Genomic DNA, 20,854 nt, shown 5'->3' with positions numbered 1-20,854 from the left:
ACAACATTAATTTCCTTAAATCAAGAACCATACCTGCTGTTTTTCATAGTTATCTTATGTGCATAAACACAAAAGAGGTTCCTTAACAGAAAGGCATGACTGAGAAGTTCTGTTAACTGATAAATAACCTGTTTCTGTTTAAATTGCTGAATGTTATTTCCACTATTTAAAGCCATTTACATATATTTTTTGGTGGGAAAAAATGTATATTTATAATTAGTCACCTGGATTCAGTTTAGAAGATTCCAATTCTGTTGGCAACACCTAAAGCATTATAATCTGGAGCCAGTAGAACATGTGCCTTCTTCTCTTGGTCAGGTCTGATAGGGGTATTGACCTTAGCCACATCAGTGTCCTAGAGCTTCTTCAGAGCCTGTTTGATCTAATGCTTATTGGCCTTGACATCCACAATGAACACAAGTGTGTTGTTTTCTATTTTCTTCGTGGCTGACTCAGTGGTCAGGGGGTAACTTGATGATAGCATAGTGGTCAAGTTTGTTTCTCCTCGGAGCACTTTTGAGAAGGTATTTGGGCTGTCTTCGGAGCCGCAGCGTCTTGGGTCAACGAAGGCGGGTGAAGTGTAGATCTTCTTCTTTTTGTGGCTGTGGAAACCTTTCAGCACTGCCTTCTTCAAAGCCTTTTCCTTGGCTTCGGCTTTAGGAGGGGCACGAGTTTCCTTCTTCGCTTTCGGAGCCATCTTGGTGAAAAGCCCAATTATATTTTTGTATGGACCAAACAAAAGTTAAGCCATCTTTGGAAAGATGCGCTAATGTCTGCATTATGTGAATAGTATTGGACAGTATTATTTTATTCATTTCATTACAAAGTTCCAAGTATTTTTAATCTTAAAAAGTGTTATTACTTTAAATATCAAGAAGTACATGTCTTTACTCCCACCCCATGTAGGAAACAGTTACTTCACCAGAACCTGTATTCAACAATTCGATCTGTAAAGCACTTTGACTGACTTCTTTGTTAGATTACAATCTACTTTATAGGTAGTTTCTAATTTAAAATGTTGAAGTAGAAATATCTCATACTAATATTATATATATTGTCATGCTTTGGGTTGTAAATCAATTTTTGGAACATATGGTTATTAATTTTATTTTAAGCATGCTTATTAAAACACCACAGATATTAATACAGTGGATTAATTGCAGTTATACATAAGAATGCCGGATAAGGATATCCTTAATATTTTTGACATGCACTTATTAATGGGATGTAGATTCAGTAATTATGAAAGATCCTGAAGTGTTATTATTGGTGTATGTTATTTATTATGGGTAAAGTCAGCATGTATTCATTATGATAATTAAGTACAATATAAAATAACAATCTATATTCATTTAAATGGACATATAATTGCATAAAACTATTATGAATCATTTTCTAATGATTCAAAGAAGCCAAAGTCTGACAAGTGTACATGATGCTTGCATTCTAACTCCAATACACTTATGAATATCATGGTCTTGGTTACAAATAGCTTCCACATAGCCATGCTACCTATGAACTGAGCATGTGCAAACCATTACATTAACCAATAACGTGTTTTCAGACTGAAGCTTGGAATTAGCTGAAAGGAGATGAAAATTGGAACAAATTAAGCAGAAAATTAATTCAGAAATAGTAAATTAATAGGTTGTAATTGTTTCTTTTGATTGAACTTTCATTTGAAATTGAAACCTAACAACAGGAATGGGTGAAAAAATAATGTTTTAAAGTTCTAAGGAGAAAATATTCTTTCCTTAAAAACATAACAAAATCTGTTTTTCTTATTAGTTCAATTATACTGATGATATAGTAATAAAAATTCACTGGAATAATCTCAAAGTTGTCCTGATGACATATTATTTTAGCTGTGATATATACTTTCTTCATGCTTTCAATAATAGAAGTTAATAATACTCCAATTAGTTTTTATTCATAATATAAAAGCTGACTTTAAATTACTGGTATCCAAATGTATATGTTTATTTTGTTTTTGTTGGTTGTGGGGCTTGAACTCTGGGCCTGAGTGCTGTCCCTGAACATTTCAGCTCAAATCTAGTGCTCTACCACTTGAGTCACACCACCACTTTCAGTTTTCTGGTGGTTAATTGGAGGTAAGAGTCTCATGGACTTTCCTGCTCAGGTTGGCTGTAAACCACGATCCTCAGATCTCAGACTTCTAGGATTACAGGTGTGAGCCACCAACATTTAACTCACATGTCCATGTTTATTGTTGCATTCTTCAAAATAACCAATTCCTATGCTGGAACAAATCTAAAATGCACCAGGACATGATAAATTATACAAGATTCTAGGAATTCACACACAATGGAACCAAAAGAGGATATCCTTGAGGAACAAATACAAAAGTGCAATGCTTATGTGCCTCTGATCCTCAGAACCACATCAGCAGAAAAAGCTGGAAGTAGAGCTGTGGCTCCAGTAGTAGAGCCTTGAGCTGACAGTGCCCAGGCTCAGAGTTCAGGCACCACGACTGACAAAAAACAAAAAAACAAAACAAGAAACAAAACAAAAAAACACTTTAGCGAATGGAAACAAACTAATTAAATAACCAAATCATCAAACTTATCAATTTGCCCAGTAGGTAGCATGTATACATAATGGAGTTTTAGTCACTTAAAGTAAGAACTAACACAGCATGTAAAGGATTTTTGGAGGAAAATAGAAAATATCATGTTAAGTTAGTCTCAGCAAGACAGTCATTATATGTTTTCTCTCACACATACAATTTAAGTGAGGGACACAGACATGAACATAGCATGATGACTATTGGAAATGTGGAATGTAAATTTTGGAGGAAGAAGAAGTATAAGAAAGAAGAATAGAGTGAACATGCTCAACGTATGCATGTATAGAAATGTCATAATGAAATACTTTACTTTGTAACTATTAATGCATTCTCATTAAAAAAATAATCACTTGAACTTCCAATCCTTTCTTTAAAAATTTTTATTTATTTATTTTTTATTTTGAAGAGGATGTACAAAAGGGTTACAGTTTCAAATAAGGTATAATAAGTACATTTCTTGTCAAACTTGTTACCCATTCCCTCATTTTTCTACCTCCCAATTCTCCCACCCCCAGGTTGTACATATCAGTTTTAACATATTGTCTTGTGTATATGCTGTTGCATTGGTTCTTGTATCACCATTTTGTTGTAGGTCCAGACCTTCATTTGTGATTTCACTTATTAAGAAAGCTATTCCTGCCTGGTGCCAGTGGCTCACAGCTCTAATCCTAGCTACTCAGGAGGTTGAGATCTGAAGATCATAGTTTAAAGCCAGCCCAGGCAGGAAAGTCTGTGACACTCTTTTTTTGAATATATTTTTATTGTAAAGACACTGTACAGAAAGGTTATAATTACTTGAGCATTGTTACCTCCTCCTTTGTTTTTCCCCTATAATCCCTTTCCTCCCCACCTCCCCGACTCTTCTCCTCCCCCAAAGTGTAAAATTTGCTTTCAACAGTTTTTTGTACATCTTATTGTTACAATGGGTCAACCTATATCCTTATTTCAGCATTTTGTAATTTCCCTTCTCCTCTCCAAATTAGAAAAAAATGTATATACAAGTTGCAGAGCATCAGAATCAAATAGAGCGAAAACAGGTGTTATATCATGGGGAAAGAACATACAAAAGAAACAAAAAAAAATGTAGTGCATTATAAGTACGTTAAAAAAAACAATAGCAAGAAAGATAAAACCAGTTGTGTCCCTATCTTGGGATTCATTTTGCTTATTAGCATCATCTTGTATGGTCATATGTACATAGCTTTGGAATTTTTCTGCTTGTCCTAGACATATACAGTTATTGTAAATAAAGGAAACAGTGGGACCTATGATTTTTGGGCCTGGCTTATTTCACTTAATATATTTTTTTCCAAATGGGGCAGTGTCATTCCTTCTGATGGAGGCATAGAATTCTATTATGCATATACATTATATATAATATATATACAACATATATGTATATATACCGTACGTACTTCATATATTTATATGCTATATGCCAAATTTTCTTGATCCATTCATCTACTGAGGGGCATCCAGGTTGGTTCCATATCTTAGCTATGGCAAATAATGCTGCATTAAATATAGTTGTTCTGGTAGCATTAGTATAGCCTTGTTTGTGTTCGTTGGGGTAAATACCCATAAGTGGGGTTTCTGGATCATAGGGGAGCTTTATGTATAATCTTTTGAGGAACCTCTGAACTGCTTTCCACAATTATTGGACAAGTTTGCACTCCCACCAACGATGCAGTAGAGTTCCCTTTTGGCCACATCCCTTCCAGCATCTGTTGTTATTAGATTTCTTGAGTATATCAATGTTGTCTGGATTTGCATTTCTTTTATGGCTAGAAAAGTTGATCATTTATTCATGTGCCTGTTCGCCATTCTTATTTCCCCTTCAGAGAAGTCTCTCTTTTAGTCTTTAGCCTGCTTATCAAACAGGAGTTTGTTTCTTTGAGGATTTGCTGTTAGGGGTGTTACATCCATTTTTTATTTCTTTGTTTTTCCCCTACCATCCCTTCCCTCCCACCTCCACAACTACATCCCCCCTCCCTCCATGCCTAAATTGTAAAGTTTGTTTTCAACCTACTGTCTTGTATCTCTGGGGAGTTATTTTTTTGAATTCTAAGTATATTTTAGATCTGAGACACTTATCTCCAATTAACCACCAGTAAACAGGAAGTGGCACTGTGGCTCAAGTGGTATAGTGTTAGCCTTCAGCTGAAGAGCACAGGAACTGAGCCCAGGACCAGAGTTCAAGTCCCACAACCAACTAAAAACAAAAACAAACAAACACACGCACACACACACACCAAGCTCCTTATTGTAAGGTTCTTGCACATGATTTAGACAGGAAAGAATTTATTGGGGGGAGAGCAAACTGTAGACCTGCACAAGATGGAGAAGTGCAGGGGCTACACCAAATGGAAGGTGCTGGGGTTGCAAGGGGTGCAAGGGATGTAGGGAAAGGGAAGAGAAAGGGGCATTATACACACACACACACACACACACACATATAAATTAATGCCATCCCTAGAGTTTGAACTCAGAGGTTTTTTGCTCTATTACTTGAGCCACAACTGCACTATCAGGTTTTGGTTTTTTGATTTTTTTTAATGCAGTTGGACATAATAGTCTCATGGATTTTACTGCCTTGGCTGTCTGAACCACAATCCTCATCTCTAAGCCTATTTTAGCCTCCTGTGTAGTTAGGATTACAGACATGAGCCACTGGTGCCTGGCATAAAAAGGTTTTTTCAATCAAAACAGCTTGGTACTGGCACAAGAACAGACCTGAGGAGCAATGGAATAGATCTGAAAACCCAGAAATGAACCTACAGACCTATAGCCATATAATCTTCGATAAGGGAGTTAAAAAAGTAGAATGGAAGAAAGACAGCCTCTTCAATAAATGATGCTGGCAAAATTAGTTAATCACTTACAGAAAACTAAAGCTAGATCCTTATATATTACCCTGCACCAGAATCAACTCCAAATGGATCAAAGACCTTGAAGTCAAAGTAGACATCCTGAAAACATTACAGGACGGAATAGGAGAAACCCTAGGTCTCCTTGGCACAGGCCAAAATTTTCATAATAAAGACCCAGAAACAACAAATCAAAGAAAGGTTGGAAGAATGGGATTGCATGAAGTTGCAGAGCTTCTGCGTGGTAGTGGACATAGCTAGCAAGATCAATAGAAAACCCTGAGATTGGAAAAAGATCTAGCCATACAATGGACAAGGGTCTCATTTATAAAATATACCTGGAACTCAAAAAATAAATCCCCCAACAACAAATCCTCAAAGAAACAATACCCTATAAATAAGTGGACTAAAGACTTACAGAGAAACTTCTGTGAAGAGGAAAGAAGGATGGCCAATAGACACATGAAGAACATCTCCAGCCATAAAATAAATGCAAATCAAAACAACATTGAGATACCACCTCACCCCAGTTAGAATGACTATAATCAAGAACCCTAATAACAACAGATGCTGGAGGGGATGTGCACAGAAGGGAACCCTACATTGATGATGGGAGTGGAAATTTGTTGAACCACTTTGGAAAGTAGTATGGAGGTTCCTCAAAAGACTCCACATAGAATGTCCCTATGAGTCAGCAATTACACACTTTTGGGCATTTACCCAAATGTTTACAAACAAGACCACAGTAAAGCTAACAGCACAACTATGTCTATTGCAGCATTATTTACCATAGCTAAGATATGGAACCAACCCAGATGCCCCTCAGTTGATGAATGGATCAAGAAAATTTGGTATATATACACAATGGAATTCTATGCCTCCATCAGAAAGAATGGCATTGCCCCATTTATTAGGAAATGGAAAGACTTGGAAAAAATTATATTAGGTGAAGTAAGCCAGGTCCAAAGAAACATAGGTCCCATGGTTTCCCTTACTTGCAATAACTAGTATATGTCTGATACAAGCAGAAAAGGTCAGATAAGGTGATGTTAGGGAAATGAACCTTAAGATATGTATTCAAATGTTTTTTTTTTCTTTCATGCAATTGTTTCTAACACATTTGTAAGATTATTTCTTTGTTGCTTTGTGTGTCCCTCCCCCACGGTATAAACCCTGTTTTCACTGTATTTGACCTTGGTATAATTTGGGGAGGGGAAGGGGAAAAGCATTATTTAAATAGGGATAAAGGTGGACCCATTACAACAATGAAATATACAAGATGCTATGTCAAAAAGCAAAGATTACAACTTTGGTGGAGAGGTAGTAGTGGAGATTGGAGGGCAGGGATGGTAAGGGAAGAACAAAGGAGGAGGCAGCAATGTACTCATTAAGAAATGTACTCATTACCTTGCTCATGTAATTGTAACCCCTGTGTACCATATGTTCACAATAAAAAACTTATTAATAAAAAAAGGTTTTTCAAAAATACTTATTCATTAATTAGTTATACAAAAAGGTTTTAATTCCAAAAATCAAGTTATTAGTATAATTCTATCATTCTTCCCCTTCTTTCCCCTTCCCATCTCTAACCTCAAGTTATGCAGTTATTCTTAGTAAGAAACCTTTAATATTTCCCTTCATGAAATTCATGTAAAGTGAGATTATTTTCAACTTCAATACTGTTATTGAAGATAATTCCATTTCCATTAAGCTCTCAGGGCATGTGTTTGCCAATTTGTGACACTAATGAAAATTTAATTAAATAATCTTAAATACATGTAATACAGAGTCAGATGAAAAAATTAAGTTCCAGTTATTCACTTGCAACTACTTAATTTATGTTGGATTCTACTGTTTTTTAAATTGAAAGTCAATAACCTGGAAAGGAAAAGCATATTCACTAGAGATTGTATTAGAAATTATACACCTTGATCAATTGCATGATTAACTACTATGACTACTTAATTTTTTTGCAGCCTCTTGTGCATTTTTTCTTTTAAAAATATGTGGATCAAGTATATATGGATGAATGCCAATTTAAAGTTAGAAGAAAGTTATTAATAGTTTTAGTTTTAACTGAAAACAAATGTGAGCAAAGATATCAAAAACTAATTTTAGTAATGATCTATCTAGTTCTATTGTACTTCAGTTATTTGTCTGTCTCATATACAAAGATATTTTTAAATTACATCCATTTTAACATAGTCAAAGAGATCATGAAAATTATATCTTAACCTTGGGTTTTATACTTTAGACTCACACAAAAACTTAAGTTTTTATCTTCTTACTATTAAAATATGTAAAAATAATTTTCCTCAAACCTAGAATTTTGTAGTATGTAAACTTGTGAACTTATTGAGGAAGATAAGCCAGAAAATGACAACCTACTCTCAGTGATTGTTGGATTTTCTCACAGCTAACAGTTTGTAGTTCACGGATTTTAATCCATTGTTTTACAAAGAGGCATATTGTCATCTTGAGATTTTAAAAGATTTTACAAGATTTTGAAAAAGATAAAAATATACTGATGACTTTCAAATTTCCCCAAAACTAGTAAGAAACTAAATGTAGACTATATTAAAAATATGAGGGAAAATCTACTGTTAACCTAGAGATATGAAACATATACATATGAAGACAGGATAAAATACTAATAATTTAAATCATAGTCATGGGACAGATATTCTTGCTCTTCCACAATTATCTTAAAATTCCACCAGCTTAATGGATACCAGTGGCTCTTGTCTGTAATCCTATCTACTCAGGAGGCTGAGATCTGAGGATCACAGTTTCAAGCTGGCTGGGTCAGAAAAGGCCATGGGACTTGTAACTCAAATTGTCCACCTGAAAGCTGGAAGTGGAGTTGTGGCTCAAACTGGTAGAGTGCTAGCTTTGAGTAGAAAAGCTCAGGGATAGCACACAGTCCCTGAGCTCAAATACTACCAACAACCAAAAACAAATAAACAAAGAAAGAGAGAGAAAAACGAAATTCTACCAACTATGTGATAAATATTAGGGGATAAGCTTGTTAGGAATTGATGGGATCATGTGGGCAGAGCTCTCCTAAATAGAACAAGGGTTTTACAAGACACCCCAAAGAGCTTCTTTCTTTCTTTCTGATTTCCTCTATATAAGGATAAAATCACAGTCAGCATTCTGCAGCCCAGAAGATGGCTTTCACCGGAACCTAAACATACTGGTCTTCAGCTTTAGTCTTCTATCATTCCAAAATATAAAATAATAATAACAACTGCAATAATAATAATAATACTTCTGTTGCTAATGAAGCACCCAAATAGTTCAGTTTGGTCCTTTTTCTTTTTTTTTAATTTTAGTTGATGAAGGGTGTTGCAAAATCTTATATGTAGCCAATGCTGGCCTCAAATTCATAAACCTTACTCTTCACTGTGAAATGTTGGATTTATAGGCATACATTAATAACCATATCCTATTTTGTTTCATTTGCATTTATTGTTTTATTGTTTTTTCCTATTGATGAAGATTAAAACTATTTTATTAACAAAAATTACACAATTAATTTACTTGACAACATAACACCATATCAGGTTTTCAGTTTTCCTTGTGATTTTAACTTTATTTGTGTTTCCAATCATGTCTGGAAGTGATAATGGACTTACTTACAATGTAGCTTTTTTTGAGCTAGTTACACATCAGACCTAGCCTTACTTGATGAGCATCATGTTTGGTCTATTATCTCTATTTTTATTATATTGTTTGGTAAGGGTAAAGTTAAATACATTTTCTTGCTTTAAGATAGTTACTTTTCTCTCCCTACAATGTTACACTTATCTCCAACATTTAATAATTTAATAAGTATGTGTTCACTTAATGAATTTAAATTCATGAATAATGGTAAGAACTGTGTTTTGGCAAATACCTTCCAATTGGCAAGAAGAATAGGAATAATGTATTAGAAGTGATACTATGCCATGCTTTGTCTAAGGTCATACTTTTCAATATTCTAAAGCTTCTGTTATTGATGTTTTAAAAATAGTTATTACCTTTAAATAGTTCTATACAAGGATTTCAATTCAACATGTCAGTTTATGTTTACAATTAATTTTGATCATTGTCATCCTTATATCATTCTCTCCTCCCTTCCCATCTTTCCCAACTGTACTCATCCCCTCACATTTCCTGAGTTCATTTTCAAGCATATACATTGAGTATTATGACTTTTTTGACTTTGTAGGTTTTTAAAACAAATATTATAATCTTTAAGTAGTTGAACAAAGTGGTTTCAATCAAAAAAGCAGTTTGTAAATAAATAAATGCACATAAGCATAAATGCATCTTGATTAATGTCACTTTTCCATTATTATTCTTATATTTCCCAGTCTTCCCCACACACTCAAATTATGCAGTTATATTTTCACATATGTACGTTGAATATATTTCCCCCTCCTCCCCCATCCTTACTCTCTCCATCTGTTGCAATAACTTTTGACTGCAGTATTGTGGTAAAGTCTCATTAATTATGCCCAATTGAGAAATAAAATGGAAGTCTAAATTATGAACATTTAAGAAAAAAACCTTTAAATAACATCCACGTGCATGTAACAATCTGCTGACAGTAATTGAGGAATGTGAACAATAATTAAAATTAGAAACAAAATTAGAGCCTAAAATACTCATGAGTAAAAATTATTTTACTTTTATTAAACTTAATATTTGAAAATCATTGCTCTGAAGGCTTAAAATAATTTATAACTCATACTTGAAAGTTAAAACATTACCCAACATATGCTCTTAATTTTACTAGACTATAATTAAGGGAATTCCTATTTTCATTGTTTGCCTAGATTATCATATTTTTATTCAAATTAAATATATTTTAATTGTTGTTAGAATAGGTTATTTATGTCAAATACTAGTATTTTAAACATTCTTTTCCAAGACAGTCAGCCATTTCAGTTCTGTAGACAGCTGATCCTAATAAGAAATGATATAATTGTGATCAACACTATTATATACCTATCAAGGTGTATATCACTTTTATTTTCTAAGATAACATTTAAAATCAGTTTAAAATCATGAAATTTTCCACATGTATTTAAAATAGTATCGATAAAATTTTTACTTACATTTATTTACCTGTTATCTCCTAAGTTGCTTTTTTCGCCATATTTTAAATATTGATTTATTTGCTCATTTTCGACCAATTGACTCTAAAAAGTAACAATCAAAATCTATGGGGAAATAACAATCTGGCACTTAGCAGAGATGTGCAGACCTTGTGAAGGTATTTCTGAGAAATTTATATTCTTACAGAAATAAGAGAGATAGATTGAAGTGTCAGATGTATACAACTACAACTCTGTTACACTCAGAAAAATAGAAAGGCCATAGAAGAATAAGAAATGACAGCACATCATCATTTTAAGAGACTAAAATGGGACAATTTTAGGAGCCAGTCAAATTACTTAGGAGCAAAATAGAGAGATTTTAAGAAAGAGCACCATCCATGTGCTGGTGGCTTGTGCCTATAATCTTAACTGCTTGAGAGGCTGAGATCTAAGGATCATGACTTAGAACCGTGATAAATCTAAACTTCTAGTAAACTAAAAATTCACCTTAAGACCAGGGAAAGAAATGCAAAAGAAACCTAAAATAAGTTTAAAGTAGTTAATAATAATGAGAGTAGAAATTGATAAGATTTAAACTATAAAGAACTATAGAAAAAGTTTGTCACATGTCAACACTGAATTATTTTCACCGGTGTTTAAGCAGAAAACAATTACAAAAATGAAAAGCTATTTATGAAACAAGTTATTTCTCCATATGTTAATTAACAATGCCAAACTTGAACATAAGAAGCCCAGGACCCAGGAATAGGCAAGCATACACTCACACACACACACACACACACACACACAAGTATGAATATACAAAATAGCACACACACAGTGGTGGGGTGGATAGATTCAATAAGAACCAGAATCAATAAACATCAGCTGGAGTACAAGTGAAAGTGCATGAGGATATGAGGCTTGTTTCCATTTGTGTGAGAGAAGAGTTTTGGAAACAAGACTGCATTTTCAAGGAAAGACTTGGTGCTGTGGAAAGAATCTTGAGGAACTGTGACATGAAGAGGAAAAAAAAACAACCAAGTTATTTCTCTTGTTGCTGTTTTTTTAAATTTTATTTTATTTGTGAACATGCTGTACAGAGGAGTTACAATTACATGGGCAGGATAATGCGTACATTTCTTACCAAGCATTGCAGCCTCCTCCTTTGTTTACCCTTCACATCCCTTCCCAGCCTCCCCCCTCCCCCCCAATCCCAATCCTTCTCCTTCCTCCCCCTTCCCCCCCCCTCCCCAGCACCAACGTTGTAAAGCTCGTTTTGGACATGACAACTTGTACATCTCATTGTTGCAACAGGTCCACCTGTATCCTTAAACAACTGGTTTTTCCCATCTCCTCCACAAGTTATACTGACATCAAATATAGTGAAAGCAGGGGTTATACTGTGGGGGAGGGACATACAAAGCAACAAAGAGATAATCATATAAATGCGTTAGAAACACATGCATGAAAGAAAAAAAACATTAAAATACACATCTATTTTTTAATACCAAGATATAAAGCATATTTTTGTAAAATAACACACTTTTTGAAATTTATTTTATTATCATTAAGAAGTACTCTAAGAAGATTCAGTTCCATATGTCAATTTAAGTAAAATGCATCTTGATCAATGTCATTCATTCTATCATACTTTTATACACTTTGATTATTGAAATAGGTTGGTAAACAGACAAGAATTATATAAATGTTATTCAAAATATGTGATCAAAGTCTTTATGACAGTAAGGTAAATGCATTAAGCAGGAACCTATACATAAGTCATTTATGTCTTCAATTTTATGAGGTAAATGAATGAATTTTAAGGCATTAAGTGTTTTCAAAAGAAAGCACAGAATTAAAAAAAAATCCAAGACAATCATTTTATTCTCTGGTACCAGCTAAATCCAGTAATAAAATAATAAAATAGGCATTTACTTACTTTTACAAATTAACTTATACTATTTGATATTTATTATTGATATTTATCCACATTTATATTTATATTCCTTTTTCCATCTTAAGTCTTATCTTATTAGAATATAGATGTATTGAAATCATGTAGTAGACTTACAAATCCTATATTTTCTCTAAAATTATGTTGACCTATCTGTATTTAACATAATCATGTACAAGAAAAGGATTAGATGAATGAATGGTCAATCAAGGTTACTTGTTACAAAGTGCTAATTGGGCTTGTTTACTCTAGCTGCATCTTTGTGAGCCAGGATATATTTGCTAAGCTCACAGCACATTTATTTTAGTATGATTAGGAGGAACAGCTGTTTTTTTGTGAGTTAGTGAACATACTTAAGGTGAATTCTATTATGGGCCAAAGGTCTGCACCCCTCTAAGAGGGCAGATGGATAAATGTTTGGTTTATGGTACCAGAAGGAGATATGACTCTGAATTAGAAATTTCAGTTCACCTTATCATCAACTGGGTAAAACTCCATATGCCTCTGTGCTATCTTGATAAAGCTCTACTTAACCTTATGTCTTCCCTGCTCATTATTTTAAATTATGCTTGCAAAATAAAGGTAGGTTTATAATTCATTCTTAATTCCAGATGCAGAGAGCACGTTCTTTGATAATTAGGCTGTTAGTTCATCTTAATTATTTTTGAAATTTATTTTCTCTTTTCATTTCCTAGCCAAGAAAACTACAAGTAGAAATCAGCTTCTAATCCTGAAAGAAATATTGTGAGGATATTTTGTATGTGTGTGGTTGTGTGTGTGTATGTGTGTGTGTGTGTGTGTGTGTGAGAGAGAGAGAGAGAGAGAGAGAGTGAAAATCCAAGATTATAAAATTCTTCACACTTTTTTGTGTTTATGGTTGCACACCTCATTGCACAAAGTGTGCACTAATATACCATAAGATGTGAGACTCTGGGATTGGGTGATATTCATATGGTTCACACAGTGGAGGCAGCTGTTTGGTGCCAATTATGTAGTAATAAGATTGAGCAGCTGCCAAAAGTAAAAACCAAGCTTGACATGAAAGCAAGCAAGAAGAGATGCTCTGAATGCCTCCATCTTCAAAGACAAGTAAGGGCCTGTCAATATTCTGTAGATAGTAATTGGAGCCACTATATAAAACAAAGACACTGTCTTCATATGTGATCATTTTAACCATAATAAAAATTCATTCTATAGGTTCTCTAGACTTTGCAAATGGCTTTTATATATATGATTTAAATGTATAATACTATTTATATCAAATAATCCCACTGAATATACACACAGAAGAAATGAGCTAAACACAGACTACCTTACTTGTATTAAAAGAAAAAATCATAGCCACCTCTTCGGCACAATGAAACAGATGTTTATAATTTTTTCAATGAATTTCTAAAATGACTAGAGACAGGAAATGAAGGAAATTATAACTAATTTAAGCTCTGGGAAATATGTAGACAGGCTATAATTATCTATTATTAAAGCAACTACTATAAAGAACTACAAACTCCCATGTAGTAGTTTTATCCATTGGATGAAACTTTTTCATTGCAGTGAGATGACATCTATAGTCTACAGATTATATTTATAGTGCATATTTCCATCTCTTTTTCAAGATTTTTTCCAATTATTTATTGATTTGTATACATTTAAACTTTGTATATACTTTAAAAATATAGCTGTGGTAACTAGTGGTAACTAGTATTGAGGGAGAGCTTTCAACCTGCTTAATAAAAGGATAAATGGCAAAGACACTGAAAAAAGAAAAGTAATGGCACATTCAACACAGAAATATAGTCTGAGTAATAGTGTGTACATTAAGAAATACTCATTATGTCCCATTCTATTGTTAAATAAAATATCAGAAACTTAAAATATCCAAACTTTCTCAAAGTTTTAAGAAGAAAAAAATATTTTTGTGTTAGTAAATGTTTTTGTTAGTAAAAACTCTGAGTTTCCAATTGTTACATGTCTGAGAGAACACAATCTGATGGTTTATACTTATTGCATTTCTAAAACACCTATTTGCCCTTCTTGAGATGTGTAGCTTGAGGACTTGAGGTTTTAAGTACGTTAGAATTCCGAATGTGAAATATTGGGTTAATAGTGAACAGAACTTGTATTGGGCATCTTTGTGAGGATAGAATTTAGGCACAAGAAATCCTTCATACTCTATGCGCTGTCATTTATATTAAAGACTACTAGCCTTGGGCTGGGAAGGTGGCTCAGTGGTAGAGTGCTTGCCTCGCATGCATGAGGCCCTGGGTTCAATTCTTCAGCACCACATAAGCAGAAAAAAGCCAGAAGTGGCTCTGTGGCTCAAGGAGTAGAGTGCTATTCTTGAGCTGAAGAGCTGAAGGACAGCGCCCAGGCCCAGAGTTCAGGCCCCCAACCGGACCCTCCCCCCCCAAAAAAACTTCTGGAAGTAAGGAAAGTTGTACAGAAATAAACGATAAATTTGTGGAAGAAAAACCACAAATAATTAAAGAAGCTTGAATTTACAAGAAAAATCTCAAAGGAGATCAAAATAAAAGTAAATTAAAATTTAGTTGAAAAAATGAGATTCAGTAAAATGTTAAATATATGTAACTTCTAAAAGAGGAAAATGAAACAGAGGAAGAACAATTCAGAGATGATCAAAGGTGTCTGTCTCAAATGATAAAAGTCTTGTGCTAACCGATTGCAAGGCTCTAAAAACCTAGTTGCTTCCAGACAGAACTAACATGAATTATTATGTTGATTACTAAAGATATCTATACTGATGTAGAAGGGGTTAAGGACATTATCCACTTGTATAAGACTGACCACTCTTATGCTAAGAGACCTCAATACAAGCTTGCAGATTTGGTCATTTTTATTTCCATCTTCCCCCTATGAAAGGCTCATTTAAGTATGTTCCTAGTTAACTAACCTCTAGAGCTGTGTAAGGCAATGAGAAATTCCTGGAACCCTGGCATTGTCACCAAAATCTGATGACATATTTTGATAAGCCAAGTCAGTAGAACTGATGATCAAGTGATTTGATTTGATTTTTCTGATTCTGGTGAGCCTTCCTGACTCCTTATCCATACAGGGGACTGCTATTTTACATTTACTTTCTCTTTCAAGGCTATTATCTTGCAAATGTTTTGTAACAGTGGAGATTTACTTATCCTCTCTTTTGTGTCCAGTATGACAAGTAATCATACATCAACTTGTCCTGTGTATTCTAAAATATATGGTTGACATGTAAAGATTTGGAACTTTCAGGATTTTTTTCTCCATTCATTTTTATTCTTGTTTGTACTAAGATAGATTTACTGTTCAGGATCATTTGGAAGTTTTGTTATTGTAGTCAGCCTAATGGAATGTAACATTCTATAATTCTTACACTTAAGTAAGTCCAAAGGGCTAAATGCATAAAAATCCAAATGAAAGTAAAGCTTGCATAAGAATTGCAGTCATATATTGACTGATGATATTTATTGATTTTATTCTGTCTTATATAGTTTGGGTAAAAAACAAACATGGTAGAAAGGAACTAGTAGTTAAGAGATGAGGATCTGTAAAAACAAAAAGGTTATATTGTAAAAAAATGCATTTTGTAATATTAAAGTATTTTGTATGTAAATAAGCTTTTGTCCTATAAACAAAGGATTATTGAAAATGCAATCATGTCTGTATGCTCAGATACAAGTAATGGAACATGGTAGGGAATGAGGAGACATTCTCTGATTTAAATGTTTTACGTGGTAAGGGAAGTTTTAGTCTTAAGGGTCTGAAAAATTGGAAAAGAAAAGAACAAAGCCAAATGAGTAAAAGCAGGTCATAGAGGGGTTTTGTTAGGTTGGGGTAGGGTTCATGATATATCATTACTTTAAAAAAAATGCTGCCACAGTAAATTTGTAAACAATTATTGGAACTATCTGCCTGAACCACCGATAAACCTAGGATTCCTAATAAAGTTTGTGATTACTTTCATTGGGTTTTGCTTTTTGTTTCAAATGGTCTCTGGAAATGGAAGGACTGAAGTAGCTGTATAGGTATTTGGGAACATCTCCCTTGTCTTCCCTCTTTGCCTGTTGGTGTAAGGATACAACTTATTACATTTGGCTTACTCTAGTGAACTCTTTAACACTTAAATTTTGTTTCAAAATAGACTATTTTCAAATACTGTCAAGTTTATAAGTATTTTATGTATTTAAAAAGTGAATTACTAGAAGGGAGTTGATAATTCATAAGTTTATGATTTATTTACATACCGTATTTTTTATGAAAGCTATGTTATATACATTTTCAAAACATTTTTATATCAAGATAATATATTTCATGTGGTATGTCACATTTTCTTCATTATTACTTTTTACATTTTTATTAGCATCCATTTGCCTCATTGTAAGGTTTCATTGTGACCTATTCATTTATATATATAATGTATATTGTATATATTCATATATACACTATATTGTATACATTCATATATACTATGTATATTGTATTTATTATATATATTCATATATATATGTACAATATACCTTGACCAAATCAGTCCCTCTGTAATTGTTCCTCATCTCCTTATCCCAAGTAAATCCTAAAAATCTTTATTGTAGCTTTTGTACACATATAAATGTGTACAAAATGTTTTGACTATGTTCATTCTTCTTCCTCCTCTCCATTTACCCTACTACTTCCATCAAAACCTTAATTTCATACATTCATTTTGTATGCATGTATATGTATGTATATGTGAGATATTTGTTTACAACATATGCATATGTTCAATTTATATGCATTAATTTACTTGAATTGTATTAAACATTTACTCTAGCCTTCTCTATATCTACTACCTATTATTATTCAACAGCTTTCAGTGAGTTTCATTTTTTTAATCTTTCTATTTCAGTATTATTCACTCTGTAACATTCTCTCTTCCTTTCTATTTTCCTCAAATGACCCTACAATTACAAGGAGTTTCTCCCTCTATCTTTCCCTCTCTTGCTTCTCTCATTATATACATTATCACATATATTTATATAATAAGATATATGTGAATATATACATATATTCTGTATTATATTTCTATCTATCTATCTTTCTATCCGTCTGTCTGTCTGTCTATCTACTTACACACATATCTATCTATTAGGAAGATAGATGCAGGATCCTGTGTGTAATTACATACATGTTTATCATATAGGTCTAACCTCTACAGAGGAGAGAAAACATGGAACTTTTGTGCTTGAAGTTATTTCACTTTTACCGTGATGAACTACTTCAAATTTATTGCATCCATCATACTGTGATGTGGATATATATATATATATATATATATACATATATACATATAGCAGATTTAAGAATAGGCTTCCATAACAATGTGTCATAGAATGTGGGATTTATAAACAACAGAAATTTATTCCTCATGGTTGTGGAGCCTAGAAATTTTCACTCAGTGTATCAACATAGTGAGGGAAAGTTTATAGTGAGGGTCTTCCGTCAAATTAAAACAATAATTTTCATTATGTCTCATACAGTAAAAAGAGAGTGAGCTAAATTACTAGTTTCTACTTGTAAGGAGTATAATCTCTACTGTGAGAACTCTACCTCTGTAATTTAACTATTACTAAAGCTTGTATCTCCAAATAATGCCATATTACAAGAAGATATTTTTCATGGAGAATAAAAACATTCCAAACTTTTTTTTTATTAGTCATGGGGTTTGAACTCTGGGCCTGTGCACTATCCCTGAGCTCTTCAGCTCAAGGCTAGCACTCTACCACTTGAGCCACAGTGCCACTTCCGGTTTTCTGGTGGTTTATTGGAGATAAGGGTCTCACGGAATTTCCTGCCTGTGCTGGCTTTTAACCGTGATCCTCAGATCTCAGCTTCCCGAGTAGCTAGGATTACAGGCATGAGCCTCCAGCACAGTAAGCATTACATTTAAATTTCTAATATACTGTTTTAATGTGAATTTATTTAATATAATTTATGTGAATCTGAAAATGTTCCACCTTTATTGTAATAGTGTTCAGCTTATTTGCCTTGTGTTTATTAGATTGATATGATTATTATATAATTTTATCATTACACATGTTCTATTGTACATACTGAAATCTAACATTTTATTCCATTAAATACAATAAATTTAATATTCAGTCCTGGTACTTTGCAGTAGGGTTAATTCAAAGATTATTTTTAGGATCTATCTTAATTTGTTAGGTATACTGCAGAAAGTTTGATAAGGCTGATTTATAACAAGGAACAGAAATTTATTTCTTGCATTTCTGTTTTTTTGAATGTTCACATTGTTAACCATGATTGTGTTCTGTGAGAACCAACATCCTGGATTATGTCATTTTTCTGTACCATCATAGAGTAGAAAGAATTATTTCTCTAGGTTGAATGTATAAGGGTACTGATCTCATTAATGAGAGTTTCACCCTCACAGCCTGAACATCTTGCAAAGGACCCACATCCTATAAATATCTCCTGAGGGTTTACAATTTCAGCATATAAATTTAGGAAGAAAATACAGACCATATCAAGATATATAACTTTTCTTGTGAATTCCTTGTATAGTATGTTAATTTTAATTGTAGGTAGAATTTCTGAGTGTGATATAATAATTACTTCTTTGGTTAAGTTGTAGCATATTTGAAATGATCATCAGATAAATGCTCCTGTGGTTTTTGTATCTTCTCTTTAAATTCCATAATATTGACTAGAGGAAGACACAAAGAATGAAACAGAGATCCTATTGTCTTGAAAGAAACCGAACATTTATGATTTGCTTGTGCTGGTGATACATCAAAGGAATAAAGGTGTCCTCGAGAGGAAGAATACAATATTTGGCAATAGTTACCAGGAAAATTGAAACTTCTGTCCTAGATTTAAAGTCAACTATATTTGTCAAAACAAATATGCATAGAAGATGATCCTGGGCATTACCTAGATCCTGAAGCCCATTATCATTATTTCAAACAAATAAAAATTTTCACAGACCCTGCTAGTTTACACTCAGACATCTGATAATGTATTGTATGAGTAGTACCTTTGACATTCATGTTATTATACAAGTATATGGTGCTGTGTAATTCATGATAAACAGAATTTATGCCTTACCAGAGTCTGAGGAGTCCAAAATAAAGGACTTGATGACATAGTATGAATTCGAGGGCAAACAATTTTTGTTAGGTCCCAAACCCCAATATCTCTCTTTGCAAATACTTTCTGACATGAACTTATCATAGGACAAGCATTCAAATTTTAGTCAACAATGAATTTATATTTGTAAGCCACTGGGTTTATGCTATGATAGTAAATAGTGTTATAAAATAAGACACTGATCTTTTCTGACTAACTAGGTGATTTGGAATATTTATCTCTATTTCAACGTTGTTAAAATTTTAAGTAATTGCATCTAGAGTTAGAAGCCAGACATGTTGCTAAGCATATTCCAGTACAGCAGAAATCCCCACAGAGTACAAGATTTAGCAATCCCAAAGTAAGTCTTGTCAGGAACAAGAAACCATGCACTAGGCTGTTTCATTAGAATTATATCGAATTCAAACAGGAACATTAAATTTGAATATAAATCTTGTGACCCTAAAGAATTTTCTGATATGTAAAAACTTTCCTTGTGATACCAGTGCACTACAAAATGTTATATAACTAGTAGTACTATTTAGGATTGACAAACTGAATCTTCCATATCTTACATAGTATGTGTCAAAGTAGGTATGATACTAATGAGAAATCCTTGCACACATGAATCAAAGACTTTATATTTTAGAAAAGTCTTCTAAAAATATGCAACCTCTTTCAAATGGCTTAATTTTTCTTTAACTTTTAGAAGTAGTCTTTTTATATGTTAGGCTCTCATAGATGCATTTACTGTTTATCTTCGGAGGAATTTAGGAGGAATTTAATATTTACCTTCTTGATTTTTCTAATATTCAATTCCCTTTCTCATCCCAAAGCTTCCTAGATTTCTGAGAGAATAGTAATAAATGAAGAGGAGGCTGGGTGCAGTAAAAAATTAAATGCATATTTTATGAAATTAAGAAAAGTGAGGGGTGGGCGCCGGTGGCTCACGCCTGTAATCCTAGCTACTCAGGAGGCTGACATCTGAGGATTATGGTTCAAAGCCAGCCCAGGCAAAGAAAGTCCATGAGACTTATCTCCAATAAACTACTAGAAAATCAGAAGTGGCGCTGAGGCTCAAGCAGTAGAGTGCTAGCCTTGAGCTGAAGAGCACAGGTACAGCGCCCAATCCCAGAGTTCAAGCCCCACGACCAACCCCCCCCCAAAAAAAAATAGAGTGAGGAAAGGGGTAGTCTGGAGGGATGGATAAGGATGTTGACAGGAGTAACAGTGA

At 33.4% G+C, this 20,854-nt stretch overlaps 1 pseudogene; it reads right to left on the bottom strand.

The window, feature by feature from the left end:
* Positions 1-235: 235 nt before the first annotated feature.
* LOC105989805 lies at positions 236-697 on the bottom strand (annotated as a pseudogene).
* Between the last annotated feature and the right edge of the window lie 20,157 nt (positions 698-20,854).

The sequence above is a fragment of the Dipodomys ordii genome, unplaced genomic scaffold (assembly GCF_000151885.1).
Source record: "Dipodomys ordii isolate 6190 unplaced genomic scaffold, Dord_2.0 Scaffold59, whole genome shotgun sequence".
Lineage (NCBI taxonomy): Eukaryota > Metazoa > Chordata > Mammalia > Rodentia > Heteromyidae > Dipodomys > Dipodomys ordii.
Note: the sequence above shows the minus strand (reverse complement) of the source record. Positions and strands in the feature narration are given on the sequence as shown.